Raw genomic sequence first — 7,789 nt, forward strand, 5'->3', positions numbered from 1 at the left:
GATGTCTTGTACTTCTGAATATTGACTGGGAATATTTGAGTGAATCTCACTTGGGATTTCTCATGCAGTTGCAGCCATCTTGGTCTGGTGTCATCTGAAGGCTCACATGGGCTGGACATCCAAGGTAGCTTCCTCACTTACCTGTCTGGTACTTCACTGCTTCTCTCTGTGTTCTCTCTCACCAGCAGAGAAAACTAGATTTCTTACATGGATGCTCAGGGTGCCAAGAGCAGGAAGCAGAAGTTGGCATGGTAACGAGTCTATCTCTGGAACTGTCACAGCGCCACCTCCCCCAACTTCCATTGATCAAAGTAGCCACAGATATATCTATATATCTGTTTGGCTATATGGCTTGAATCTGAGAGAGCCAGATTCAAGAGGGTAGAGAAATAAACTCTACATCTCAATGGAGACCTGGCAAGGTTGCATTGCTGAAGAGCATGTGGGATGGGAGTGTTGCTGCGGTTATTTTTGGAGACTAAAGTGAATCAATTACTGCATGCATCTGATAGAAAAATCAGCAATGGTTTCTGTAAAGTTGATCTTTTGGTGTTCCTGTGTGTTTGTTTTTAGCTATTGCCACTGTTTGGCTGTATTTTGTTTGTGGGCTAGATATGGGGTTGAGAAGGAAGACACGATGTGACACCAGATAGTCAACTAGGAAATGAACCACATTTCCATTAGCTGGTGAACAGATACACAAAATGTGGCATAGTCTATGTGAATAATGGAATATTATTCATCCACAAAAAGGAATGAAGTGCTGGTACATGCCATAACATGGGCGATCCTTGACGACATTATGCTAAGTGAAAGAAGTCAGATACAAAAGACCATATATTATGTGATTCCATTTTTATGAAGTGTCTGGTATAGACAGATCCATAGAGGTGAAAGGTAGATTAGTGATTGCCAAGGGCTGGAACAGAGAGAAATGGGAGTAACTGCTGATGGGATAGGGCATGGGGTTTCCTTCTGGGATAACAACAATGTTCTGAAATTGGATAGTGGTGATGGTTGTATCATTTTGTGAATATAATAAAAGCCACTGAATTATACTCTTGAAGAGGATTAATTTTATGGTATGTGAATTATACTTCAATTAAGAAAAACACAATCAACAATGTGTTACTACAAAAATAACAGGACATAGTGATCCAGAGGTAGGCTGATAGGTTGGACCATGGTTTGGACTCTAGATTATTCTGAATGTCAGAATGGCAAAAATGCAGAACGATTTCCCAGGAACCTAAGTGTATTTTCTTGGTGGCTTCCTCTGTGAGTATAAATGACACCCTTTCTTGATGAATGCTAAGAACTAGAGTGGGATTCAGGTTTTAACCATTCTAAGTGAAGGAACACTAAGTTCCAACTAAATGAAAATGACTGAGTTAATGGCCATGGTTTAAATGGTTATGCAAAGCACAAAACAAACAGGATGATGTTATTTGCTAAGCTTCATGAGAAAGTGGCCCGCAAGCATTTCAATCAGCAAACAGATGAAGATTCTATTTTTTTTTTAACCTTTAGAGCTCTGATGTGGAATGAGTGGCTGTAACTTTAAAAACTTAACTGGTCTTTCCAGAACCCATGAGAAAAATATCAGACAAACCCAAATTCAAGAATATTCTATACCAAAACTGCCAAGGTCATGAAAAACAAGGTCCTTGAAACTGTCACAGACCAGAGGGGGCTAAGGAGACATGACCACCAAATATAATGTGATATCCCAGATGGGATCTTGGAACAGAGAAAGGATGTTAGTAGGAGAAACTAGTGAGATCTGAATAAAGTGTGGAGTTTAGTTAATATTAATGGGCCAATGTTTGTTTCTTAGTTGTGACTAAGAATTTACCATGGTAAATATAATATGTTTAAACAGGGAGAAACTGGGTGAGAGGTATGTGGGAACTCTACTATCTTTGCAGCTTTTCTGAAAATCTCTCTCTCTCTCTCTTTTTTTTTTTTTTTTTTTGTGTGTGTGTGTGTGTGTGTGTGTCATTCTCCTGGCTCAGTCATTGATGGGCTCTCAACCTCTGCCTCCCAGGTTGAAGTGATTCTCCTGCCTCAACCTCCAGTATAGCTGGGATTACAGGCATGTGCTACCACGCTCAGCTAATTTTTGCATTTTTAGTAGAGACAGGGCTGTTGCTCAGGCTGGTCTCAGATTTCTGACCTCAGGTGATCCGCCTATCTTGGCTTCCCAAAGTGCTGAGATTACAGGTGTCAGCCACCACCTGGCTGTGAAAATCTTTAAATAAATAGTTTCACTAAAAAAAAGAAAGCTCAACCAGGCTCACCTCTCTATTCTGACAGCCTTCTCCCTGTCTAGCTTACGGGGTATGTGTATGTTTGAGAGAGAGAGAGAATGAGAAAGAAAGAATGACATGAGAATTGAGGTAATGAATGGGAGATCAAACCACAAAGCCCTGTATAAATGTAAGGCATTATACATTATCAAAGTCCAACCTGGTCTCTTAATCCCTCCTAAATTCTTCACCCCACCATCTACAAATACAACAAATATGCAAAGACTTTGGTTTCTCTTCAATTACCACTTCTTCCACCATTTTTCCCCCTCTGGATTATGTACTGTAATTCATTGCCAACTGGCTAATGAGTATTGAACACGCCTTCTGTAAAGTGCTGGGCCAGACATGAAGGAGGATGTTGAAAGTATTAGGAACGTCTCCACTGTGCACTTCCTTACATAACATACAGTCGGCTAGGGGAAGTCGAACACGTACATTCTCTGTACCCAACAGTTGAGTGATAACTAATGATCATTCAGGGTGCAAAGATACAAAATAATTAATAAAGATGAGCAATAAAAGGTCGGAGAGTAGTCCATGCTCAATCCACATAGTTAATTCACTATTTTCTTAAGGCTTTCCCAGTTGGCTCTGTCTTCATGTTTTCTCTTTTTATATTCCTTAGAGAAGAAAAGACTATGCTTCTTAACTTACTTTGTCCTCTAAAGAGAGGCAGCCTTATGTAGTGAGATCTGGAGCCAGATTATGAAGCTTGAACTCCAACTCGCCACCAATTACCAATGTGACTTAGCTTTCATTTGTAAAGTGGGAATGAAACAGGCTCTACTTCTAGGACTGATGTGAAGATTACATGACTTGATTCAGGTTCAAGATGCCAGATAGGGCTAGGTGTGGGATAGATGCCCAATCTGCATAGGTGGAGAAAAGAAAGGGTGTGAGAAACAGGTTTGTAAAAATGAGGGCCCTGGGGTTACAGGCGACTATTGAAAAGCAAGTTTACAAAAATTTTTATAGTCTTAGGAAAATGTTCACAATATATTGTAAAATGAAAACCATGGAATAAAAAACTCTGTATATCTAGAAAAAAGTAGAAATTTCAAGATGTTAATTGTGGGCAAAATGGTTAACAGTGGTTATCTCTAGGTGATGGTGTTATTTTACAAATACTTTTCTACCAGAAAGTAGAAAGGTGGTTGTGAAGGGCTAAGGGGAAATTGAAGGGGGAATTCGTGCTTAATGGGTGTGGAGTTTCAGTTTCACAAGATGAAAGAGTTCTGGAGATCTGTTGTGCAACAATGTGAATAAACTAAACTGTACATTTAAAAATGTTTAAGTTGGCTGGGCATACTGGCTTATGCCTGTAATCCCGGTACTTTGGAAGGCTGACGTGGGAGGATCACTTGAGGCCAGGAGCTCAAGACCAGCCTGGACAACATAGTGAGATCTCATCTCTATGATAAAATAAAAAATTGGCAGGGGGTGGTGGTGTGCATCTGTAGTCCTAGCTGCTCTGGAGGCTGGGGTATGAGGATCACTTGAGCCCAGGAGTTTGAGGCTGCAGTGAGCTATGATCACACCACTGCACTCCAGCCTGGGCAACAGAGCCAGGCCCTGCCTCTTAAAAAAGTTAAGATGGTAAATTTAATGTTAAGTTTTATTTTATTTATTTATTTATTTATTTTTTTACCACAATTAAAAATTTTTAAATACAAAATGGCAAACAACAGTTTTACACTTAAGAAAAAAAAACAAGGCCAGGTGCGGTGGCTCACGCCAGTAATCCCAGCACTTTGAGAGGCTGAGGTGGGTGGATCACCTGAGGTCAGGAGTTCGAGACCAACCTGGCCAACATGGTGAAACCCTGTCTCTACTAAAAATACAAAAAATTAGCCGAGAATGGTGGCGGGCACCTGTAATCCCAGCTACTTGGGAGGCTGAGGCAGGACAAACGCTTGAACCTGGGAGGCGGAGGTTGCAGTGAGCCGAGATTGTGCCATTGCACTTCAGTCTGGGCAACAAGAATGAAACTTTGTCTAAAAAAAAACAACAACAGTAGCGAGTGCTTCTACAATTTACTGGGTCCTGACTTCGCTGTAAAGTTTATCTGGCATCAGGAAAGCTTCCCAGGTACACTTGGGTCCTCTCATGTTCTCTCTGTCTGCTTTTTTTTTTTTGAGATAGAGTCTCGCTCTGTCGCCCAGGCTGGAGTGCAGTGGCCTGATCTTGGTTCAGTGCAACCTCCGCCTCCCAGGTTCACACCATTCTCCTGCCTCAGCCTCCAGGTGGGACTACAGGAGCCCGCCACCACGCCTGGCTAATTTTTTTATTTTATTTTTTTTAGGTTTCACCGTGTTAGCCAGGATGGTCTCGGTCTCCTGACCTTGTGTTCCGCCCGCCTCAGCCTCCCAAAGTGTTGGGATTACAGGCGTGAGCCACCGCGCCCGGCCCTTCTGTCTGCTTTCTACTAAGGGAAAACATTAGCTGCAGAAGAGCGCGTGACTAAAGCTCGTTTGCCTTGTCTGTTTCCCCCTCTGATTTAGGTTTCGTTGTCAGCTGCCAAATCCGAGGCGAGGGTGTGTCCATGGTGATAACTTCTGGTACAGCAGCCCTTGTCCCCATCACATACCCCTTGGCCCTGCAGATTCTGCGTCAGTGGCACTATTTGCAGGACAACCTGCCAAAATTTTGTGCTGGTTGTTGTTCTTTGATCTGTAAACCCGAGTCTCAGCCAGTTAGGTTGACACAGAGGAGACTGGGCCAGTGATCTCAAAGCAGCTGTCTTGTTGCTTTGCAGTGGCTTCCTAGGCCAAAGTCCTACCTATGAAAAAGATGAGTCCCCCTATAGACAGACGGGTGAGGGACATGAACAGACAATTCACAAAATGGCAAGAGCAAAGAAACATGAAACATGACCACCCTCGCTAAAATAGAGGGGACGGAGTTAACAGACATAACAGCAGCACTTGGACACCATTTTTCCTCCATCAATCAATTTGGTAAAGGTTTTTTTTAAAGAAAATAATTCCCAGGATTTGCAAACAATTACTGTTAGAAAGGTAAATGGCCTTTCTTAAAGCAACGTGGCTGTGTGTATGAAGAACTGTAAGAATATTCATTCTGGAATACAATATTCTGGAATAGCATATGCCAGAAACAGATTCAAGAAGATATAGGAATTTAGTACAAAGTGACATTTTAAGTAAAGAATAAGACAGATTTCCTTTTCTGACTATACTGAAGACAGGATAACCTAGATAATCTTCACTTACAAAAATATTTAGACATAGTTGACAAAATATAACAAAATGCCTGAGCTCCCAAGATAAAAAGGGAAGACCCCAGGGGTCACAGCCTGTAAGGGAATAATCTAAGTCTCCTGGTCTAATGTCCAGTTGGAGACAGGTCACCAATCTTACAGGCTGTGTGAATGTGGGAGGGGCAGTTGGATCTGAGTCTTCTTGAAAATCTGAACCTTGAGGCCAGGTACGGTGGCTCACGCCTGCAATCCCAGCACTTTGGGAGGCCGAGGCAGGAGGATCACTTGATGTCAGGAGTTCAAGACCAGTCTGGCCAATATGGTGAAACCCCATCTCTACTAAAAATACAAAAATTAGCTGGGTGTGGTGGTGTGTGCCTGTAATCCCAGCTACTCGGGAGGGTGAGGCAGGAGAATCGCTTGAATCCGGGAGGTGGAGGTTGCAGTGAGCTGAGATAGCACCATTGCACTCCAGCCTGGGTGAGGAGGGTGAGACTCCCTCTCAAAAAAAAAGAAAAGAAAATCTGAACCTTGGGTGACAGAAATTAGTCATAGTAGCCTTCTCGCATTGAGAAAAATCTGATCCTTGCTTGATCTAACTCTTCTAAAGACCAATGGTCTCAACCTCTGACAAAGATTCTCTGATTGACCAGACTTTTGTCAGGCTTCTGGATCTTCTTCTGAGCCCATCTGCCCTTCCTTGCAAGATCCTGAGTCATTATGGCAAGATTTCCCAACCTGCATATCTGACCGGGTTCCTCGTTCTTCGCTGTCCCCCAGGGGATGTTTGATCACCATGACCTGTCTTCAGCAGGATGACACTGACACAGGCCTTCTGTGTCAGTTTAGCAGAATCCCCCTTATTCCTGATGATTCCTCTTACTTTTTCCATCCTTGGCTATAAATCCACACTTGCCATCACTATATTTGGAGTTGAATCCAATCTTTCTTCCCCACTGGAAAATCCATTGCAGTGGGCCATCTAGCTATTGGAATGGTCCTGAATAAAGGCTGCCTTATCATGCTTTAACAAGTGTTATTGAATAATTGTTTTAACATCTCTGAGTCTCTGTCCACCTGGAGAACCGCTACAGTAACACTCAGTGGGGTACCTGTGTCATCTGTAAAGCACAGTATGTTGTCATGACAGATAGTCTGAACTCCAAGAGGTTGTTCTTTCGTCTTTGTATAGTCCGTCATAGATCAATTTGGCAGCAGGTCTATCAATATTTGGAATGTGACTCCACATCTAGGAAACTATCCCTCAAATAACAGGATATGCATAAAAGTTCTCTATCAATCATAAATGTACAGGGACATTCGATATGCCTTTATTTATTTATTTATTTTTTGATACGGAATCTGGCTCTGTCGCCCAGGCTGGAGTGCAGTGGTGCGATCTCAGCTCACTGCAAGCTCCGCCCCCTGGATTCACGCCATTCTCCTGCCTCAGCCTCCCGAGTAGCTGGGACTAGAGTAGCTGGGACTACAGGCGCCCGCTACCACACCCGGCTAATGTTTTGTATTTTTAGTAGAGACGGGGTTTCATTCTGTTAGCCAGGATGGTCTTGGTCTCCTGACCTCGTGATCCGCCTGCCTCAGCCTCCCAAAGTGCTGGGATTACAAGCGTGAGCCACTGCGCCCGGCCTTATTTGTAATAGGAAAAAATATTGGAAGCTGTCCCATGTCTGATGAGAGTAAACACTATGCAGACATTAAAAAGAATGAAGTTGATCTCTCTGTATGAAAATGGAAAAACTGTTCACACAGCGCATTATTTACTTATTTTTATTTTTTATTTTTTGAGACGGAGTCTCTGTCTCCCAGGCTGGAGTGCAGTGGCACGATCTTGGCTCACCACAACCTCTACCTCCTGGGTTCAAATGATTCTCCTTCTTCAGCCTCCCGAGTAGCTGGGATTACAAGTGCGCACCACTGTGCCCAGCTAATTTTTGTATTTTTAGTAGAGATGGGGTTTCGCCATGTTGGCCAGGTTGGTCTTGAACTCCTGACCTCAGGTGATCTACCTGCCTTGGCCTCCAAAGTGCTGGGGTTACAGGCATGAGCCACCACTCCTGGCCCACACATTATTAAGATTTTTAAAAAAGCAAGCTACAGAACAGCCCTGTCCAATAGACAGAATGCAAGCCACACAGTGACTTCAAATTTCCTAATAGAAATATTTTAAGACATAAAAATAAATAGGTGAAATTAATTTTAAGAATGTATTATATTTTATTTTACTCAGTACACCTAATAT

The sequence above is a fragment of the Mandrillus leucophaeus genome, unplaced genomic scaffold (assembly GCF_000951045.1).
Source record: "Mandrillus leucophaeus isolate KB7577 unplaced genomic scaffold, Mleu.le_1.0 Scaffold17, whole genome shotgun sequence".
Lineage (NCBI taxonomy): Eukaryota > Metazoa > Chordata > Mammalia > Primates > Cercopithecidae > Mandrillus > Mandrillus leucophaeus.